Source organism: Oncorhynchus clarkii, chromosome 13 (assembly GCF_045791955.1).
Source record: "Oncorhynchus clarkii lewisi isolate Uvic-CL-2024 chromosome 13, UVic_Ocla_1.0, whole genome shotgun sequence".
Lineage (NCBI taxonomy): Eukaryota > Metazoa > Chordata > Actinopteri > Salmoniformes > Salmonidae > Oncorhynchus > Oncorhynchus clarkii.
The window spans coordinates 14216195-14222185 of record NC_092159.1 but is presented as its reverse complement, the minus strand read 5'-3'; the positions used below and the strand labels follow the sequence as shown (position 1 = coordinate 14222185).

General features: G+C 42.8%; 1 long non-coding RNA gene across 1 annotated transcript; it reads left to right on the top strand.

Moving 5' to 3' along the window:
• Nucleotides 1–4641: 4641 nt before the first annotated feature.
• Nucleotides 4642–5812, top strand: LOC139424444 (uncharacterized). The gene is made up of 3 exons (XR_011635940.1): nt 4642–4750; nt 4959–5023; nt 5576–5812. It is a non-coding gene; the product is annotated as an uncharacterized lncRNA (long non-coding RNA).
• Nucleotides 5813–5991: the final 179 nt, after the last annotated feature.

The following is a 5991-nucleotide window of genomic DNA, read 5'->3' as shown; positions in this document are numbered from 1 at the left end:
GCACGCATTACCAATGTATCACGAGACTTACTTGAACAGAAAAAGGTGTTTGGGTGAGTGTAAGTGAAAGTGGTGAAAATGTGTAATTTAGCTACCTGGCATATTTATTGTCATCATAAAAGTGTAAAAGTCAGAAAAACCCGGAATATAACTCAAAGCTTTTTCCTGGGAGTGAAATTGAATGTTTGAAGCAAGCATATATTGCTCGTAGGGTTTAGTATAAATTCGTTTATATTCGTATTCAAACAGTCAGTTAGAATAATAATGCACACCCGAAGAGGTTGGATTAGGTCTGCTCCATGAGCATCTATTTTAGCCACGACCCGAGCTGCCAACTCTCACGCATTGGCGGTGAGACACGCATTTGACCCTGTTCTCACGGCACAGCTTTTATATCACACGCATTGAAAAGTACTGATTTTATTTGTCTAATTATTCAATTGTATAGACAGCGCGTTCACTTTTCAACTGTGCTCCAAATCGTTTTGAAATCAGGGCATCTGCGCCTGCAATGTAACATCACGAGCAGAGCCTTGTCTTGCCACAGCACTGTGAACAGCGGCACATTGAAGCATATGATTGGCCTAATTATGTAAGAGATCAAGGGGATTGGAAGCATGTTTTAAAGAAACGCCCCTCAAGATTTGAGTGGCGCTAAATAGAAAGAGAGACCACGTTCTGTGCTGAGGTGTGTGCACAACGGTAGCGCGCCGTTTTATGTACAATGTCGTCAACAAAATGTGCTTGCTGTTACTGCCTTCCCTATTGCAGAATCCAGATTTTAGACAGCATGTACTAATGTCGATTTCCTCCACGTTTGCATTAGTCCCCTCGTTTGGTGATTGGCATTTAGGTTGTGACAACGAACAGGCAGCAGACAGACCCACACAGTTTTAGTAGGGAAGTTTGGCATTGTGACCTAATTGGTAACTATAACAAATAATTTGGTCAAACAGATTGTGAACCCAACACTACGTTTGATTCAAGAGGGGGGACAAAACAATAGAACAATTATTTGGTTTTGGCGAAGGGGTAGATTTATGTGATTTTCAGGAGATTGTATTATCTATTTACTTTATTTAGTCTAATCAGTGGATCAATTCTCATTCTTAACATTGGGCTAAATTTTCAGCAAGAACACTACTGTTATTCCCCACACGTCTTTTATTATTCAGCTCCTTCCCAATTTTGCTAGTGAATTTAAGTAAGTGAATTTAAGTAAGTGAAATCTGATATGCTGACCTGTGTCTTTGAAAAATATTTTTTTATTAGAATTTTTATTCTATTTCACCTTTATTTAACCAGGTAAGCCAGTTGAGAACAAGTTCTCATTTACAACTGCGACCTGGCCAAGATAAAGCAAAGCAGTGCGACACAAACAACAACACAGAGTTACACATAGGATAAACAAGCGTACAGTCAATAACACATAGAAAAAAAAGAAAGTCTATATACAGTGTGTGCAAATGATATGAGGCTCTGTATTTTTTCAGCCGGTCATGAACAGTGTTGAATACGTCAGACAAATAAGCATTGGATATTAAATGCTCTAGGAATCAATATCATTGTTGACACTGTAGAATTGTGTGGCGGTTCTAGCTTGTATGGCTCCCTGGGCGAACCCCTGTGCTAACTTGTTGTATGGCTCCCTGGGCGAACCCCTGTGCTAACTTGTTGTATGGCTCCCTGGGCGAACCCCTGTGCTAACTTGTTGTATGGCTCCCTGGGCGAACCCCTGTGCTAACTTGTTGTATGGCTCCCTGGGCGAACCCCTGTGCTAACTTGTTGTATGGCTCCCTGGGCGAACCCCTGTGCTAACTTGTTGTATGGCTCCCTGGGCGAACCCCTGTGCTAACTTGTTGTATGGCTCCCTGGGCGAACCCCTGTGCTAACTTGTTGTATGGCTCCCTGGGCGAACCCCTGTGCTAACTTGTTGTATGGCTCCCTGGGCGAACCCCTGTGCTAACTTGTTGTATGGCTCCCTGGGCGAACTCCTGTGCTAACTTGTTGTATGGCTCCCTGGGCGAACCCCTGTGCTAACTTGTTGTATGGCTCCCTGGGCGAACCCCTGTGCTAACTTGTTGTATGGCTCCCTGGGCGAACCCCTGTGCTAACTTGTTGTATGGCTCCCTGGGCGAACCCCTGTGCTAACTTGTTGTATGGCTCCCTGGGCGAACCCCTGTGCTAACTTGTTGTATGGCTCCCTGGGCGAACCCCTGTGCTAACTTGTTGTATGGCTCCCTGGGCGAACCCCTGTGCTAACTTGTTGTATGGCTCCCTGGGCGAACCCCTGTGCTAACTTGTTGTATGGCTCCCTGGGCGAACCCCTGTGTTCACTACCCCTGTGCTAACTTGTTGTATGGCTCCCTGGGCGAACCCCTGTGCTAACTTGTTGTATGGCTCCCTGGGCGAACCCCTGTGCTAACTTGTTGTATGGCTCCCTGGGCGAACCCCTGTGCTAACTTGTTGTATTGCTCCCTGGGCGAACCCCTGTGCTAACTTGTTGTATGGCTCCCTGGGCGAACCCCTGTGCTAACTTGTTGTATGGCTCCCTGGGCGAACCCCTGTGCTAACTTGTTGTATGGCTCCCTGGGCGAACCCCTGTGCTAACTTGTTGTATGGCTCCCTGGGCGAACCCCTGTGCTAACTTGTTGTATGGCTCCCTGGGCGAACCCCTGTGCTAACTTGTTGTATGGCTCCCTGGGCGAACCCCTGTGCTAACTTGTTGTATGGCTCCCTGGGTGAACCCCTGTGCTAACTTGTTGTATGGCTCCCTGGGCGAACCCCTGTGTTCACTTGTCATTTTTATTCAGACATTTGGAACAACATAAATAAAAAGACTCATAAATATAAAAATAAGTAACAAAGACAAATAAAAACAAATTGTAGTTTATAAATAAAAAATATATATATAATTTAATTATTAAACTATTACCCTATTGCTAACAAAAACACACAAATAAAACTAAATTGCACCAATCCTATATCACACAAATACACAAAGAGAATAACACACTTATAGAGAATAGAACCTGATTATTACACTATTGAACTTCAAACAAGAAACACACACCACTAAATTGCACAACTAATTGCATTACTAATTGCATTAGTACTGTACTAAGTTAGATGTGCGCTATTTGATAGATTCCCCGCTCCCCCTACCTCTGGCTTCCGGTGGGGAGACCTGAGGTCAACCTACCCCCGTCCCACTCCCCATCTCATACTTCTGAGTGTGAGGCCTGCCTAGCTCACAAACTAGAATCAGGGCGCCCACTCCGACAAGGTTAATTGACCCACAGTCCCACACGGTGACATGATATCATTGACATGACGTGCAAATGAGTGATAGAAAACCATCTCGCAAATGTCACCATTCTGAATATTTGTTGTTTCTTTGTGTTTTTTAAATTCATATATATATATATATATTGTGTGTGGGCTCCCCATGCCGCCCCCGGCAAGATGCTGCCCTGGGCGGCTGCCCATGTCGCCTATGCCTAAATCCGCCACTGGTGTGCATGCTAGGCAGAGATGGTAGGGGGTCTCACAACTCATAAACGCATCATATCAAATTAATTTACGCATACGAGTTGAAGATCCTTGGCATCATCTTACTGTACATAGACAATAGTTTTGTCTATGTAGAGTAAGATGATGCCACTGATATTCAACTAGTAGGCATAAACCACCTGAATATTGATAATTATTCGATTTTTCTTGAAGGTTGGGTGATCTTGAAAAATGTATTGTTATAACAACAACATTTTCAAACACCTAGCACTTGGAAAATATACAGGGTCAGGGGTGGCCAACCCTCTTGGAGAGCAAATTACATTTTCTTCCAGCCTGATTTTAAAGAGAGTTCACCCAAATTACAAAATACAAATGTTTGTGTCCTTACCTTGAAAGCAGTCTATGGACAAGGAGAGTGCAATCTATAATTTGGTTACCCACTGTCATGAATCGTTAATATTAACATTTCCTGTGGAGAGCCTTGGTGTAGTGGTACATGTCCTTGGCACATGTCACATACAACTTTCCACCCGAGAACAGGGATCAATCCCTACTTCCAACCTTCCCATTGTTTCTAGCATTTGCCTGTCTCCTTATCTCATTTCATTATTGTCTGAACAAAGTGTCAAATTACTTAAAAAACATGTTTACAAAAAAATATTTGCATACTTTAAATGTCAAAGTAACAATGTCGTTGAATTCTGAGAGCTCGTTTCATGTTCAAAGCCTCCTGTGGTTTTTATTTTCTTATCCCCCCTCTCCCCAATTGGCCTAAGCCATGTCAAAATATGTAGAATTCCAGGAAATTTGCTTTAAAACTAACATTTTACTGGTGGAGGACCCCATCTTGGGGTTGTGCCAGGAGGCAATGCAACTCGCATAGCAAATCCCACTCCAAGCTTTCTTTAAAAGTTGGCAGCCCTGCACTGCCTACCTCTACATATCTTCTCACTCCTTATTTTCTCTCTAGGCTAGATAGGATATGTTTAAATAAAATTATGTAAAGAAAATTCGTGATTTCTGTTTTTATCACATTTATATGATGTGTAGTGTTTTTTTTTTTTTTTTTGATTTTATGAACTCAATATAAACTTCCAACTCTGCCCACCAGATGGCTACAATGCGATGCACTGTTTCTAAACCGGGTCGTAAAATCGTAGAAGAAAAAGCCAGCTGACAATCCCGGAAAGGAACAAACATTGGTTTGTTTGGCTTGGCAACCCATCACCCTGAGGTAATGTTATGGTTATGGCCAATTTCGTGACGATAACATCACGTACCTATATGACTGAAGAAGGATGAATAAATATGTTTTGAATCATCATCAGTGACTAAATAAATCGTGTAGTAGCTAACTAAGCTCAACAACAGTTGCTAGCCATCTTATCGTGCCTTAACATTTTGCCAGATGCCAACTATAATTATTCATGCTTTTATTTCAGCTGGACCTACCAATACATAATGCCTGAAGTCAAATCGATGTTCAGAGAAGTGTTGCCCAAACAAGGTGAGTAACGACCATTATCAATAAAGTCTGTGGTATAAATGAGCAATTTCGTCTATCATGCAACTCAACACAGCCACCCCTTCACTTCTGCAGTGACGTTAGATGCTCTAAAATACCGTAAACACATTCCTTTCAGTAGAAGGAACACCTCGAAACACTGCCAAGTGTGTGCCGACCGATGTTATGTTCCTTCAGGTTTTTACTCCTACTGAAATACCTCTCTGCTATCTACTGTTGAAACCGGTCACTGACCCCAAAATATACACCTACGCGTAGCCCACCAGATTCGTTTTCTCTTTACCTGAAAACTTAACTACAGTATGTTCAGAGAAAAACTGCACAGTGCTACAAGAGTATACCATGTTGATTATATTGATCATAGTATTGAGTCTATTCTATTAAGACAGTCTTGGTAAGTGTACGAGTTGGTTCATTCCTAGGCTTGTGGCATGCAGGAAACCTGGGTTTGTCTTATTTCCTGGATGCATTCTGATAACTAGAAGACAAGCCTGTAACTTCTCACTCTTGGTTATGCTACCATCCAAAGGGCAGTTGTCCATGGAGGATGTCCCCACCATGGTGCTGTGTAAACCCAAGCTGATGCCTCTGAAATCAGTCACCCTGGAGAAACTGGAGAAGATGCAACTGGAGGCCCAGGAGGCCATCAAGCAACAGGATCTGGCACTGAAAGAGCAGCAGGAGACACAGTAGACATGCAATGGCAGCCCATGGAGTAGTAGGGTCAGTAGACACAAAATGGACAATAGCCAGAGTAGTTTTATTATCAAGCAACAGGAACTGAATGAGCCACAATGGAGGACAGTAGCTACACAAGTAGACACAAAATGGACTACAGACAGAAGTTAAGATGGATACAATGGAGGGCAGAGGTTCACACTAGTCACAACCTAATATTGCAATATAGCACTGTTGGCATCAATCTCATGGATTATTTTGATAGCTGTGAA